Here is a 17,184-nt window from a genome sequence, read left to right on the forward strand (position 1 = left end):
TCAGAAGGAATGTTGCCAGGGGAACAGCTGCAGTTTCAGATAATTGTGTATCACACATAAAGAATATATAAGAGCTATAACAGTTCTATTTGTTTGGTTTTCCCAGGCATCAGTTTGATTTAAAGTGAATGTCAGGAACTGATACCGAAAATCCCAACATACAGTTACTGTTAGACCTGAAATTCACAGATTGTATTCACATATTTCATACACTGTATTCACCATACTCACATATTTCACATATTATAATAAACAAAAAATTGTGAAAGTTACTCTCTTGGTTTCATAATTAGTTATAAATGTTAATTATGGTCTTGATCTTGTAAGCATGCAGAGATTCCATTCAGGTCTATGTTTTAAGTGTTACAGCTAACCACATACATTTAACGGGCCCAGCTCTCCATTGACTTACATCTTGTGAAGTTAGTTACACCTGAGCAAAGCGTGGTGTAAAACATTGTCATTCTGACCTGTTAGCATTATTATACTCACTTGGCACTGCTGTATTAAGTGCAGAAAATCTGTACTGTGCCAAGCACGATTAGGCTACTGCCTTTAAGAATTCAAACAATAAATAAAGATGCAAGTCAGTGGAGAATCAGGCCTTATGAGCTAAATCCTCAGTTAACGTAACTGTTCACTTAATTGACAGCACTGTTGTATGGCTTTGTGTGGGTGTGTATGTGTGTGTGTGTGTGTGTGTGTGTGTGTTTCGACCTTTCATTGTTTATCTTATTAAATGTCCTTTCATTATTTATGATGTTCTGTTGTGGGCCAAGGGTTACAAATAGTTCCGTTGGGTAGTTTTCAAATTCGTTGCTGAGGTCTGTTTTTTGTAAAATTAAAAAAAATATTTTGCTTGGTTGCCAAATACACGTCTACTCTTTGGGCTATGCCAAGCCATGAATACAAATTTGAGGCACACGGAATCTTTGCTCACTCCACACTGTAACTTCACATGGCAGCCATTTGTCTTAGGTCTTTTTTTTAAAGAAAATGTACAGTGAATCTTGAAGATTAAATATTAAATATAACGAACATTTTCAGAGACATACATAGTATTTTCTCCTTAAAATTACTAAAAAGCTTATACCAAAATATTAAACACTTCCATTCTCCATCAAAATTTTCTGACTTTACACAATGACTTTGAAGAGTCACCTTAACAAAGCACATTTCATGATGCATTAAAAAAAAATCCCTTGCATATATTGCAGTACTTTAGTTGATTAAGTTTATTATCCAATAGAAAATATTATAATTTACTTAGTTCAAATTAAATATTCACCTTTATGAAGGGGAGTTTGCTCAATTAATCATCTGAAATTAGCCAGAAATATAACCCTGTTCCTGAGACTAATGGCAAATTTGTCAAATCCTGGCCCCATTAAAGCAAATTGAAGTTTTGCCATTGATATCAGGGAGACCAGGACTTCTTCCCTGGCTTTGTTTGGATTGAGACAAAGTTCCCATTTCCCTTGTCAAAGTCTTCCAGAATTTGCTGAAATCCTTTGTGGAGTCTCACCATGTTTGAGAACCAGTTTTGGTCCAGCAGCTGTCATCACATGTTGTGAGTAGGTTCTTCAGGGGATCAGAGATGGGCAGTCACTCTGGGAAAGATCCAACTAGAACGCACAGTGTTTGACCAGAGCCTGGATAATCAGAGCCCAGCATACAGATTTCGAGACCAGACAACTCCACACACCTTTTGCAAAGCTACCAAACACTGGATGTCAGCCAGCAGCATTAGGGCAAAGGGAAAAGATTCAGATAGGTTGGGGAAGGAAAAAGCATGATCAAAAACAGAAAGAATAGGAAGAAGATACAACAATAGATAAGCTCTAGAATGAAATCTTGGCCCTACTAATATTAATGACCATTTTTCCATTGATTTCTCTCATTAACGTTTGGGAAATTACCCAGATAGTACCTGCTGCCCTTTTCAGGATCACACATTCCTAATGGCTGTTAGACTGTTGCTACAGGGCTACAAATCCAAAAATCATTTGTGAGTTTGGGAAATTTTAGCTCTGGATCCATCTGTGTGGATTTTGGCTCAAGTTTATTTCACACAATGAAAAACACATCTGAATTCAGAAATACTGACAAATAAAACTGCCTTTCTGTCCTCTTGCCTAGTAACTGATCATATCAGGCTTTCACTCATTTCCCCCTTACTTTATGGCTCATTTCCATCACTCTATTGCCTTCTTCTAACTTGGCCCCAGGGTGATATTTGTTTAGTTTTTTTAAACAATTGTTGGCTTGTAGGGAAAATAATTTTTCCCGTCTGACTTTGCTTTGGGAATCTTACTCTAAATTCTATGGATTGGGGTAGGCAGTTTCTCCATGACATGACTTAATGCAAAGTGAAGAAAGATAAACCCCATTATAGAACTCTAACGAGAGAATATTGTCAAAAGATATCAAAGCGGGGAAACATTACCTCTGAATTTCTAAGGTCATTGAAATTTTCCCTCCAAATACTAAAATGCATGCATATTTTGTTTCTAATGGTTCTAGATTGACCTAAAGTATATTTTGCTTGCCCAATCTGTGTATATCTCCCAGTTTGTACAGATACTTAACTTGTACATCCGTCCATTCATCCCTGTTTCAAAGCCCTTGTAATGAGGCACTGAAAACAAGTTCAGTACTCTCGCAGTTAATTTCTTCTTGAAGGAGGTTTATCCAACAAGCATATTAATTTTGTCAAGGTGACTTTCAGAGCCAACATTTTTTTTTACTCCAGATAAAGAATGCCATTTTGGCTTGGTTATGAAATTCAGCTAAGTGAGCAGGCAGCAGGACTTCTGTAATGCACAGCAGCACTGCAAAAGAAAAATTACTGCTACAATAAATGCAAATTTTCTTTTCCACTAGTCTTCATCTGCTGGCACGACACATTCCAAAATCTTTCCTCTCTTTTGTCATGCTCTGTAAATCTCCTCTTGCATGACTGCTTTTATGTTTAAACAGGCTTGGGGGTTAAATGCTTTAAAAATCCGTATTTCACACACTGTATAATAATACAATGATAGGCTTTCCTAGTCAGAGATGGGATTATCATTCAAGTTTAGCAGTTTTCTGTTGATCACAAATTCCTGTTAAAATATAGCAAGACTCCCCTGCAAAACCCACCGGATGAGTTAGAAAGAATACATAGAATTGCTTCTCCAGCCATTACATAGACAAACCTCCCACAGATGCCACTGTCTTTCAGGATTGCACGCTCCTTTATTAGGATTCCAAAGGTCTATCACAATCATTTAACATATGTCAGATATTAATATTTTGGCCATCATTGCTTCCTCTTTATGTCCTATAATGGCTTATCTTTCGTGTACCTTTGAGTTTCAGGATAATGTTATTTCACTCCAATGAAATCATGCCAGATCTGGAGTATATGTGGTTCCTGTATCTCTGACTTAATGCAAAATTCTTTTATGCAAGATTCATTGATTTCTGCCCGTTGTGAGCTGGAATAGATCAATATGTTGAGCCTTTGTAAAAGGAGTGGTAATGATGTTTCAGTGCTAGTTGGCATAAGAGTTTATGATCATGCCAGCTTCGTTTTTGCAGAATGGTTAGTCAAACTAAGACCCTTCCAGAGACTTTCTGAAGGATTCTCTTTGTTCATGCTCTTCAGATATAATCTGCTCAAGTGATTATTTGGGGGGAAGTTCTCTGGCCTGTGTTATGTAGTAAATTAGACTAGATAGCACAGTGGTCCCCCCTAGCTTTGAAATCTGTGAGCCCGTATCTGAGAGCTTAATGGAGTCCTTCAAGAAGAATCACCATAACTTTTACTTGTTAAAGTGGGAGCTCTAATTAACTATTTAAGGCCCAGGTTCATCAGAGTACTTAAGCACATACTTAACTTTAAGCACAGGGACAGCTCATATATGTATGCAGCAATAAAATAGATTTTTTTAAAAAGATTTGGGTCAATTACATTCCTGTTATGTGTGTCTCATTTGTTTAATTCTGAGGAAAATAATACTTCAAAACCAGATCTATTGGTCATTGCTCAGCATTGCTGCTTCTAAAACAATACTCCCTTTTCCCACTGAATGAATTATCTTCAAAATCAGCTCAGAGTTTCTTGTGCACATGGCATGAAAAAAGTTTTCCTGGACTGACAAATGAAGGCCTTGATTTTGCAGAGAACATTGGCAAGCAGACCAACATTTGCAGAGAACATTGGCAATGTGACATGCATAGACCTACTAGCTTCAGTGGGGCTTGAGCAGTCCATTATTATTTATCATTGCTATTTATTATATGTACCTACAGGCCAAGCAATATCATGGCCCTGTTACATATAAACATACGAACAGCCATACTGGGTGTGACGGGCCAGCGGCGGCCCGCACTAGAATGGGGCGGGCAACAGCCCCGCCGCGGACCGAAACCCCGGGAAGGACGGCTGCACCGGCGCACCGGCGGGGAAACGCGCCCGCCACTCGCGGCGGAGAGCAAAGCCGGTCGGCCGGTGCAGACAGCTGGGGCCGGCGGAGCGAGCCGGACGTGCGCGGCCCCGCCAGGGCGCGCCGAGAGACGGCCCCTCCCCCTCCGTGCCGGCAGGGGGACGCCCACGCCGCCGAGGGCGGAAGCGGGGCATTTAAAAGGAGGCCGCGGATCCGGCATCGGGGGGGACGCTGCGGAGACGATCCCTCCCACCACGGTGGAGCCGGACGCACCGGACAGCGGGGGAGCACCCGACCCAAGGACCCGGCGCTGTGGGCAAAGAGGTGAGGCCGGGCGATTCAGGGGTCAGGGACGACCCCACGGGGGTGGCTAGGAAGCAGCCCGGGACGGGGACCTTTTGGCGCCCGTGGGCTGACGCGCTACGGGTTGGAACCCCGTCAGCTGGGTGCGGGAGTGGCAACCCCCAAGCCCTGAGGGTCCTGGGCTGGGACCCGGTGGAGAGGGCGGGCCCGGGTCCCCCTAGGCCCCGCCCGCAACGCAACACACTTTCCCCCACGGGGGACTCAAGACAAGGACCCGGAGTAGGAGGTGACCCCCTTGGGAGGCGGGACCGACACCTCCCGGACGAAGGGGGGGGGACCAGGGCTTGCTGGGCCGTGACCCTCGGAGAGGGGGCATGAGCTCGTGCCCGCAGTCTTGAACGGACGTGAAAGACCAGTAAGACGGTGGGGCTCGCAGGGCCGTGACCCTCGGGGAGGGGCACGAGCTCGCGCCCATTACGGACCCTGTCACACTGGGTCAAACCAAGGGTCCATCTAGCTCAGTATTCTCCTGTTTCCTGAAATTAGCCAATGCCAGGTGCCCCAGAGGCAATGAACAGGTAATTATCAAGTAATTCCACCCCTGTCACCATTTCCAGCTTCTGACAAACAGAGGCTAGGGACACCATTCCTACCCATCCTGGCTAACAGCCATTGATGGACCTATCCTCCATGAATGTATCTTGTTCTTTTTTGAACCTTGTTAAAATCCTGGTCTTCACAACATCCTATGGCAAGGAGTTCCACAGGTTGACTATTCATTGTGTGTTGGGCATTGTGCACAGTCCCTGCCCTGGAAATGTTAAGCACCCATGGATGAGCTCCTTCCAGGATTGTGGTTCTGGAAATTGCTAAAGGGATGCTATTAGGTTAAAATGCATGGGCTATATTTGTACAGCCTTATTTTGTTACTAATAACACGCTACATATTGTGCACACACTTGTAGAGAATATCCAAATATAGTGTTTTCACTGAATTTTGAAAGGGATCTTGGAAACATTTCTTCTAATATTTGATATTTTTTTAAAACATCAATACAAAGCTGGAAACTAGGTTTGAAATGACCAGACAGCATTTTTTAATTTCATCCTTTATCCATAGAACAGGCACAGCACAAGCAGTAGCCAGCTGCCAGCTTTTCAGTCCTTTTATCCTACCACTTAACTGGTGAGAGAGATGCTCTAAGGATGGAGAAATAGGTCAGTTTCCATGAGCTACAGCAGGGATTGGAAATCTAAGGCCTGGGGGCCAGATGCAGCCCCTGGGTTGCCTGGATCTGGGCCCCCTGAGAATTAGAGCTCATGCTGGCACTCTAGCCCACCCACCCCCAGCGCAGCCTCTGGCCCCTGACTAATTTTTCTGTGGGTCAGCAGCTCCCGACCCAAAAAAGATTCCCCACAAGCTACAGCCTTCAGCCTCTCAGGTAATGCCTGTGGTGATGGTATTGTATATGGGGTCTGTTCAGGTGAATATAGACTGAGACCACAACATTTTTAAGTCATTACCAATGCAAGTTGGTTTCATAGCTTGAAAACACACAGCCTGTCTCCTGAGTCACCCAGTTCCTTGCAACTCATCCTTAAAGCATGACTAGCCTGTCCATAATTACAGTGACAAGCAGCAGCATTCTTGATCCCATGGATAATACCCTTTAAAATCCAATGGGATTAATGAAATTGAAAGGCTACATGAAGACAAAATTTTGTGACATGAGACTGAGAGATTTTTTATTTCCTAAACAAACACAAGAAAACAGTCTGAGTTTCAAGTTGAATTACAAAACAAAATCCCATGTTGTTTTCCGTCTACTGTTCCTGCAGATGTATAATGGCCATTACAGAGACAGTTTCTTCTTCTTTTTTTTTCCCTCCTGATACTGGGTTGATTTTTTACATTAGAAATATCAGGTTCTCTCTTCCTCACTTTGTTGGATAACTTGAACAAGGTCTCTGGAGGCCCTAAACAGAGATGTTAGATGAGTCTACAATCAGAGTTTCAGCTCTTCCTCCTACAACTCGGGGATGAAAAGGGTAGAGGAAATGGGTCTTAGACACACCTGTTTAGATAATTGAACAGTCTAGCAAAGCTTTTTTTTCTTCAGAAAATTTGAACATTTGCAATACTTACGTTGTTTCAACACTATTTATTAGACCTCCTTTGGGTCAGTTAACAGTCTGCAGTATAAGGATTGTTTCTATGGTTTATTTTCCAGAAGTGGACCTGAGCCAAAACCTGGATCCAGTCATGCACAAACTACAGAAATTTTGGATTTGAATGCAAATGTTGTGATACAAACCCAGCTCTACCGTTTTCTTCATGTAAAACCTGTTGCATATTCTCTAAAAGTTTCATCATGTTTGGGCTGATCTGCTTTCTTGGATATGCCCTGAAGCTGAAAGCTTTCACATACATGTTAGATTTTCCTGTAATCCCCGTTTTGGCTCACTTTTCCTTCCTAGATGTCATTGTGCACTGACGTTTTGGATTGGGTGGGGTTGCAATATCAGTACAGATAGAATTCTTCATTACATTAGATGTGGTCACTTCTTTGTGATTTTTTTTAAAAATAATGCTAATGGGAAATGCCTTACATCCTTTCAGTGGAAAACATATAAATTCGCCCAGCCTTTCTGTTTCACTCACACTACAGGGGCTCCCATGAATCACAGAGCTACTAGTAACAGATAATGCTTTTATTTCTCCTGTTAGGAAATGGATGAAAGGGTTAAGTTCTGGCACAAACAGGAAAACAGACTATGAACATTTATCCTGAAGGCATCAACTCTTTAAATAGCTACTCAGCAGTGTGACTGTTTCTCACAAGGGCCAGAAACTTCACTGCTCTTTGTTTCTCTAGTCCTTGTATGACTACAGGCATAAAGCTTTATCCTATCGCAGTATGTTCAGATATCTTTCAAAGTATGCATGTCTGTAACTGTAGACCGGGGAAGCATTTACTGCCACTGGAGGCATGAAGAAACTTGGTTTCAGTGATATTTTTCTCTGTTCCTTTAAAGATATCATCAGTGAGACTTTATTCAGCTCCAAGGTAAGTTTACAGAATTTACTAAGTCAATCATTTTTCAACCTTTCAAGTCCTGTTCTCTCCTTTCTTGTTTCTCTTAAATAACAAATGGCAGGACAGGGAGAAAGTTGTCAAAGATGTAACTTGTGACATTTTCTAGCTACACAGGAAAGGAAAAGGGGGAGGGAGAACCAAATGATCCACTGTAGAAAAACAATAGGATACATTGTAAGTGAAAATGACTGCAAGACAGGCGTAAGTGTGTGTTGTGTGCTTCCAAAAGTGTTGATTGACTGTAAAGCAAAACAAAACTACTTGGCAATCTAATGTCATTAAACTTTTAAAGATCCTGTTAACATCGCATGTAGTTTCTGCAATTATTGTGTTGTTTAAGACTCACTTTAATCATTGTTTACTCCCACAACACAAGTTTCAGTAACTGCCTCCTGACTTACCCCTTGGTGTGGAATTTTTGTTTTGCTTAAAATTACAAAAAAATAAAATTTTGTGTACTTCCCCTAGTTTTAATCAGAAATTAATTTTCTTGAATTTCATGTTATATCTAATACATATATAACATCTGGTTTTAGATTTTAGTTTTTGTTAACACTAGTTTCACTCTCTATTTATTTCAGTGGAGTTTTCCTTCATTTACACCAGCCTCAGGGAGAGCAGAATTAGGGCCCTTAATTGTGAATGGGCCACAATGTCACAATTTACACAGCAAGATGAGAAGCAACACAGTTTAAATTCACAAATGCATTATCCAGCATCAACAATGATCAGCAATTTTCAAATGTTCTTTGAATTTGAACTAATCTAAAACGTAATTCAGCTCTGAGAATTTGGAAGCCAGCATTTTCAAATATTGCAAACTATAAAAAAGGAGTCTTTTTTTTTAACCTAGAGGAATTTAAATCTGATAACTTGGTGAAATCCAGAAAAATATGTTGAAGATCAGTTATAAAAAAGTTTGTCATTAGTAGTGTGTGAAATTTTCAAAGGAGTTATAAACTATCATCCGTCCTTGTCACTGTCAATCTCATTGTTCTGGTGAAATGTAACTCAGATTATATGCTTTTTTTTTGAACTAATACAATATTTCAAAATAAAAAGGATTTGAAAATATATCTATACAATTAAGTACATAAATATAAAAATATCCCCATTTTTCTCCATTTCCATGTCCTGTTTGCTCCCCTTTCCTTCCACACACCCTCATCTTTTATTTCAACATTCCTTTTGATTTCTATCACACTGATTGGTTAACCTGGACAATTCTGGTACCCCTTCTGTTTAAACGGCTTTGGAGCCACGAGAGAAATTCTTTTAATAGCTCTAATGGCCACAGGTCCCTGATAAAATGGTCAACACAACCACCCTTCCTTCAAAATCCACTGAGCCTAGATCATCACTTCCCACATAAAAATTTATGGCTGGTACTTTATGGGAAGCTCCTCAAGGAGTTCTTTTCCTATTATTCCATCTGTTGAAAAGGTTCTGCCAACCCATTGAATAGCCTCAGGGTCTGGCCCCAAACCTGACAAGTTGCTGGGAATCCACTGGAAGCAACGTCATCAGTAGTAACCATGTATTTTATCCCAATTGTCTTGGTGAGGAGGTTCTCAGCTGCAGATATTTTCTCTGTCCTATGCCCGGGCCTGATATTTGACTGTGAAAAGCAGCTGACTGCATTGAAGCAACTGACTCTTTTTGCTAGCAAGTTTCTTGATTAAATTGCTTAGAAAAAGGAGAGAGATTAGGCACTGCACAGATTTTGTGATGTCGCTGTTGAGCAGTGGTTTCCTTAGTGTCAGATTTAAGATGGGTTGTAGATTCCCTGCATTAAAGGAGGTGTTGAAAATTTATTATTATGGAGTTCTAAGGACTCATTGCCAGGGACATGAGCCAGGGTCAATCACCAGCGGTGGCTGGCTGCCCTCACTGTTACATGTGTGAATGTGATGCATCCTTAGAAAGAAAGGACACTTTCCCCCTCTGGCTATGTTTGAGGCTTCCTTTCAATGGTCTATGAAGGCATCATACATGCTGGTGATCTTTCCTGCAATCACAGAACCCTGAAAAAGTAGAGCTGGAAGCAACCTCAATTGGCCATCTAATCCATCCCTCTGTGCTCAGGCAGAATTAAATATACTTAGATCATCCCTAAGAGGTTTTTGTCTAACCTGTTCTTAAAAACCTGCAACTTTCCTTTTTAGTTGCTTAACTATCCTTATCATTAGAATTATTTTCCTAAAATCTAACTCAGTTTCCTTTGCCGAAAACTGTGCCTATTACTACTTATGCTTGCTTCAGCGTAAAAGAACAATTGATCACTATTCTCTTTGATGTATTTGAAGTCTGTTGTCAGTCCTCCCTCGCCCTTCTTTTCCCAAGACTCTTTCCTCACATCCCCAGTTCTTATCACCTTTCCTCACAGGTCATGCTTTCAACAACCTCTTGTCAAGTTAGCTCCAATTTGTTCAGAGCTTTCTTAAAGTGGTGCCTCAAACTGAACACATTATTCCAGCTCAGGCTTCTCCTGTGTCAAGTAAACAGAACAATTGCCTATTCTGTCTAATGTATAACACTCATTACATCTCTGAAGGACATTTAAGGTTAGACTTACATGTTACGGCTGTAGCTGTGCTCTAGGGGCAAAGTGGAGGCAGATCGGGTTTTCAAAGTGATTTATGGTTCAGCAACATTTCGTGTGGGTTAGCCTGGCTCCCTGGATGGGGAAGAGAAGTAAGGCTTCCATTGTCATCGTCATGGGAGAGGCGTAGACTTCTAGAAATTCTCTGGTTTTTGGTGATATGTTGTTTGAACATAATGGCCAGATCTTTAGATTTTATAAATGAGAAAAGCAACATAGATTATAAACTGCTGCAATATGTTATTCAAACATTTTAATTAACCTGTATTAGAAAACCCCTGCTTTTATTTTAGAACCATGTAAAAACTGGTCAGTTATTTTAGAAAACTCCATAGACTAAAGCCTATGCAAGAGAACATAGTTTTGAGGCAACATCTTGTTTTGTGACATATACCATGCCTAAAATGATTTCCAAATATACTGAAAATATTAATTATAGTTCTGCTCCATCTTTATTCTAAAGACTGCTGCCATTAAGCAACCAATTTCTGTTGGTCCCTTGAGCTATGTCTTACGAAGGGTCTCCCTGTACATATTATCTAGACTTCTTCATAAGGCTCATGGAAGATTATGAAACTATTCCTCCCCTCCATTATTTTGTTCTGACCAATGTTATGCATGTACTTCTTAAGAAAAAAAGATTAAGAACACAATATAATACAAACAGGCTTACTCCGCAGAGCCTTGCAGAAACCCCAGCCAAGTAAAAAAGAATAAATAACAGCTGTGCTAATCAAGTTTCAAAAGATAAGGCTAGAATTTAGATGTGGAAATGCCAGTAAAATAGGCAAGCTTATCCTCCACTGAATTTCAAGTAGAATGCACTCCGTAGTTTAAAGCTTCAGAGTAAAATTTTCTAAAGTGGACAAGTGATTTTAGGAGCTTGCATCCCATATGGAAAATGACTTAGGCACAGAGGTCTTATTGACTCTTGGGGGTCTGTGCCTTTAAGATCTGAGCATCCCAGACACAGAGACTAAGTAAGGCACTGTGCAGCTCTTGTTATGCACAGCCAGTTGGAACCAGACACAAAATAAATTAGATCTTTTGTAAGCACCTTATGCACTTTGTGATAACTGAAAACCAACAGGTGAGCCTTACACTCCCCTGTGCCTAAGTCATTTTTGAAAATTGGACTCCTCAGTCACGCAAGCACTTTAACATTTTTACCCATCATCTCTTTCTGGGATTCCAGGAACAGGTAAATGACCCATCAACAGCAAATTGTAGACTGCAGCAATAGTAGTTGAAATAAAAGAGGTAAGACCCACCTTTTCAAAGTAATTTAGGTGCCTAACTCTCATTGACTTTTGAGACTTAAATGTCTGAGATGTCCACCATGAAACTGATAATCAGCCTAAGATTTTAGAAGGAAGCAATGTAGTGACCTCAATTCAAGTGAAACATAGGACGATGTATTAGTCAGTTTTAAAAATCCTGGCAGCAGCATTTTGAATCCATTGTAACTGACTGGCATTTCTCCAAAGGTGTATTATGACAGTGGCAGGGATACGCAACACAGTATCTTCGTGGGAGGACAGCATTGCAGATTTGTAATGTTCATCAAGTGCCTGCATAGTCACCGAGTTGATACAATCATTAAAAGATGGGCAATCGCCTTGAAAATGTTCACCCCTAGCATACATCATGAACCTTATCTCGACAAGACAGGAAAGAGAAACATGGGTTTGTGAAGATAGGGAGAACAACAATAGCTTAATTTTACTAGTCAGTTTACATTTGAGCATTTGGACATGATCTACTCTATTTGCATGGTGATATTAATTATTTTTATAGAACATCTAGTCAAGAATGTGTGGTGGGTTGACAAAACTCAGCTAGACACTCTAGCCAGACAACACGCTAAATGCAGAAAAAGTTCTACTCCATGGGCAAAGAACATTTTTTGGGTTGGGGGCTGCTGACCCACAGAAAAATCAGTCAGGGACCAGGGATTGGGGAGGGGGCTGGAATGCCCCAAATTTCAGCACCAAATTTCAAAATAAGCTATTTCTAAATACAATCGAAATAAGATATGCAATTTGCATAGCACAAATTGCATATCTTATTTCAAGTTTAGAGTGCTGTGTAAATGCACCCTTACTCATGAAAATACTTTGGTTGACTACACAAGGTTACTTCTGTGAGTTAGGACTACTCACATGAGCAAAGGATTGCAAGATCAGATCTTTTAATGATCCTTTTTTATAAAGATTAGTTTCCCTCCAGCTACAGAACCTTCAAAGAATCTGGAGGCAAGGTGAATAGCTTGCTTTGAAGTAACTGGCATGCTGCATACAACAGCCTCCCTCCGAGTCCTTCAGCATGAAATGTCTACCAAATGCCTTTAAAGGAAATAAGTGGGGAAAAAATACCTAGCCAAAATGTTGTGGGATTTGACCACTATTAAGATTGCTGAGTATAACTGAAGGCTCTGGATCGCCCTTTGGCATATTGTTTCTAATGTTCCCTTTTAAAATATTTTGTTATAAAGAAAGGTGATATGGCCAATTAGCTTTGGCCCACAGTGGAATCCAAGTGGTTTAGAACCATTGTTGAATCTGTTAAAACCCATTTTGTACTGAGACTCTCAGTATAAATGATTCAAGCCCTTAACAATTGGAATTTAGGGTTTTGCATTGACAAGCCCACATGCAGAAGCTAGTCTTATGATAGTTTTACACAAGGCTGAGTAAACATTTTAACACCACAGATGATCATTTATGTTGATAGGTTTATTATATCATTTTTGATCGGTAGCTAAAATGTAAGAAATGCTTATTTTCCATCTTTTTTGACACACCTCCGTGAAAAACTGAAATACAGAATAAGAGAAATCTGATTCTCATGACATTTTCCACACATACAAATGAGGAGTGTTTCCCTGAATAGGGTTACTAGATGATTTCAGGAGGAGCAGAGCTGACTAGGGAAGATTGGGGGAAGGAACCAGCCAGCGGGAAGCAGGGCTGGCTTGGACGGGATTGGGGGGAGCGGGGCTGGCTGGGGGGGAACCGGCTGGCAGGGAGCGGGGCTGGCCGGGAGGGGGTTGAGGAGAGTGAGGGGGAACCGGCCAGTGGGAAGCGGGGCTGGCCCGGGCACACGCAGATCCCGGGGTGCTGCCCATCCCATGCACAGTCCCGGCGGGGTGCAAAGGTGAGTCTGGCCCTGGGGATTCCATCCCGCCCTGGCCCTACCAGCCCCTTCTACTGTGTAGTTCCATACTGCCTACCAGGCAGGCAGTACACAACTACGTACTGATACTCCTGATAATAATAAAACTTATTTAATTAGTAAATACCGGACATTTATATGTCCGGTATTTTCTCAATTTGTTTCCCAGACAAAAAGCTCAAATACCGGACTGTCCAGTTCAAACCCAGACACCTGGCAACCCTACTCCTGCATCAGATTTATTTATCATCTTTAAATCTGCTCCTCCCTGATTAACTGGCCTTGTCTCCTGTTGCATCACTCCACCCACCGTAAATCAGTGACATCAGCCCCGCACCCACCCATTTGATAACTTCTTGCACAAACATCTTTGTGCCTATGTTATAAATTAATGCTCTCTCTCTTTCTCTCTCTGAAAGCAACAGGGGTAGGGAACCTTTTTGGGTCGGGGCCATTGACCCCCCAAAAAATCAGTCAGGAGCCGTACAGAAGTGAGAAGCAAAAAAGAAAATAAAACAACTCTCACTGATGTAGCCCCCTACTGAGAAGCAGAAAGACACTTCCCACATTCCCTTCCCAGACCAGAGCCTAAGGGGGCCCAGACTAGTAGATCTTGTGTGCTCCAGCCCAATGGTGGGACGGTGGGACGGCTGGAGTGCCAGTGGCTCCTAAATGCAGGGGGGGGAGTCCTGAGCCTTGGGGGTTCAGATCCAATCAAGTGGCCCCCAGGCTTTAGGTTCCACCTCCGGCCCCCGTATGTGAGTCTACTACCATTGTCTCCTTTAAATATCTACTCCAGCCCTATCTCTTCCCTGATGCCTTCAAAAAAATGCCAATTAATGATCGCTTGAGTGACAGATGAGGTTAACTATTACATAATTTCTTTCTAACTTAAAAATCTAACCTATAAGATCATAAATGAGTTAGCCCGAATTGTTTCCTGTTCATCTGAAACATTTTGTTTGCTAATAGTGAGTCTAATGTGACTGGTTTTATACAGGCTATGGGTGAAATCCTGGCCTCAGTGAATAACAAAACTATTATTGATTTCCATAGGGTCAGGATTTCAACCTGTATCTTTATATGGACGAGAAATTCATGTTTTATATCTTTACTTTTTGGCAGGTAAAATGATTTGGATAGTTTGGGGGTAAGGTCCCTATTAAGTACCTAGAAATACGGAAAGATAATCTTCTGTTAGAAGATTCATGGATAATCTTATTAATGGATAATCTTCTGTAGTCGCCATTGTTTTTCTTTAGGCAAAAGCAGAAGTGGGTTGTTATGAAGTAATTCTTCTAGACATCACATCTACCTCGTTTTCTATGAAAAAGCATTACCAGCACATTCACTGTATATTCTACTTGGCTGATTTGGGACTCTTTCCAAAGTACTCTGTAATTCCTACAAGTGTGCTTGTGTAACATAAAATAGTACTATGCTCAAATGTTTATTTGGGTAATAAAACTTTCCAAACAAATTTTCATTCCATCACAGTGACCCAATATGTCATAAATTGCAATATACCATGGAAAAGAGAGCGTGAAGTTTCAAAATTGTCCTAGGACAAACCCAAAGCTCTTGGATAGCACAGAGAAATGGAGAGACGTACATTTGTTTTTGAATTCTTTCCATTTGTAATAAGCTGGTAAGTATTAATTATTACCACAAAGAAGAGATGTCTGGATTTAAACATATGGGAACAAAGTCACTGGTGCTATGACACTCTATGTTATCTGAGAATCTGGCACAGCATTTTTATTGCAACAGTGTTGGTTCCTCCTCTATGGAAATATTTAACAAGAAGTCCCCACCAAATGATTTTTTAATTAGATGTCTTTAAAAATTCCTTTCTGATCATTTTAAATTATTTCAGACCAACCTAGCAAGTGTTACTGAGCATTATGTGTTACTGGCCGGGAGGGGGTTGTTACTGGCTCGGGGGGGAGTGGCCTAGGGATATCTGACCCCTTGTCTGGCTGCAATGCTGCTGCCAAGTGAGTCAGTGTGTTGTGATCAGGGTCCCTGCAGACCCAGTGGCAGACTGCTATGCCACTGCTGAGGCCCTGGGCTGGGACATCGTGGAGTGCATGGGCCTGTGTCCCTCCTGCTACCCCAACCCTCTCTTAGGCAAGAAGCTGCACTTCTTGGCCTTCCACTGGCACTAGGAGGCACGGCTGTTTACTGGTCAGCTTCAGAACAGGCCTGAGTCCCCATATGCTCTATTGCCCTGCCCTGTCCCAGAGCCTGGGCTAACAAGGTGATGCACATCAATACTCTATTGCATCACCTTGACCACGGCCTCGGGGCTAATAAATGGTGTTGGTTACTCCGCCCCTAATTAAGGGCCCAAGCCATATATTCTTGCAGGCACTACTCATTCCCCATGACAACCACAGCCTGAGATATAGTAGGTGGACTGGCCCCTAGGGACCTGGAGTGGGAGGAACCCTGCTCTGAGCCCACTACAGGGCCAAATTCTTTTCTCAATTACTATTTAATGACAGTAATAATGGTGTTTCAGTGCGAAGGGGATAGCTGCATTAGAAGTATCTGAAATATGATAAATAGGTACCTAGATAATCTTCTACTTGCAAACAAGTATTTCTGCATGCAAACCCAGCAGTTAAGTGCACAATTACTGTATTTGCCAATTAGAGGCTATATTGACAATGATGGAAAATTTGCCCCTTTCTGTTGTTTTACCACTATTTTGTATGTTTAATATTTCCGTGTTTCTCCTTTCTTGTGAAAACTAGCTGGTGGTTCTACAGGCAAAACAAATTTTTAACAGCCTTCTGCACACCAGCACATGTAGGTTTTACTTAGTCTCCGTCTTTGCTTGTTGAATTATTTAAACCTCATCTGTTTTCTAGGCTCACTAGATTTGAAGCAATTGGAGCTGTATCCCATACGACAGGTTGTAAATAATGAGAGTCCGGTTAAGTGTGAGCTGCTGGCAAAGGCCTGTCCATCCCACATTACGTGGTATGAACAGATTCTGGAGCAGCCTGCACATTAGCCCACTCTAATCTTATTCATGTTTTGGCTTACCTTAAATTGGATGCCACCCAACATTCTGGGACAAAATCAGTGGCTTTTTGGAAAGGTTCAGTGACAGGTTTTGTCTCATGTGGAACCAATAGTACAGAAATCCATAGACAGCATGACTATGCACCTTACCCACCTATTCTAGGGAGTCCAATTCCATTGCAGGCACTAGCCTTTAAGAGTTCTCACATTTAGGGAATACATAAAGGCAAAATGCTCCAAATCTGAGGATTATAAGGACAATAATTAGAAAAAGTTATGTTCAGAGTAGTCAGACTTCTTTCTAGGGCATTCAAGTGATTTAAAAAAAAATCACCATCAATCATGTGATTAAAAAAATTAACCATAATTAATCGCGCAATGTAAACATTAATCATGATTAATTGCACTGTTAAGAGAATACCATTTATTTAGATATTTTGGATGTTTTCTACATTTTCAAAAATACAGATGTCAGTTACAACACAAAATACACAGTGTACAGTGCAAGATAGTTACATGCCAGGTGCAATAAAGATTCATATGT

General features: G+C 41.2%; 1 protein-coding gene across 4 annotated transcripts in view; it reads left to right on the plus strand.

Moving 5' to 3' along the window:
• The window catches only part of ARHGAP28 (Rho GTPase activating protein 28), a 111,772-nt gene that overhangs the window by 37,010 nt on the left and 57,578 nt on the right, over nucleotides 1–17,184 (plus strand). Inside the window, exon 1 of one of the 4 annotated variants that reach the window (XM_089776304.1) lies at nucleotides 6,947–7,801. The exons of 2 other annotated variants lie outside the window; for them this stretch is intronic. The gene's annotated coding sequence lies outside the window, so the exon portion shown is untranslated. Of the gene's footprint in view, nucleotides 1–6,946; nucleotides 7,802–14,833; nucleotides 15,256–17,184 lie in introns of those variants that run through there. One more of the 4 variants, XM_089776305.1, reaches the window with a different exon arrangement.

This window comes from Pelodiscus sinensis, chromosome 2, assembly GCF_052426305.1.
Source record: "Pelodiscus sinensis isolate ZL-2025 chromosome 2, ASM5242630v1, whole genome shotgun sequence".
In the NCBI taxonomy this organism is placed as follows: Eukaryota; Metazoa; Chordata; order Testudines; family Trionychidae; genus Pelodiscus; species Pelodiscus sinensis.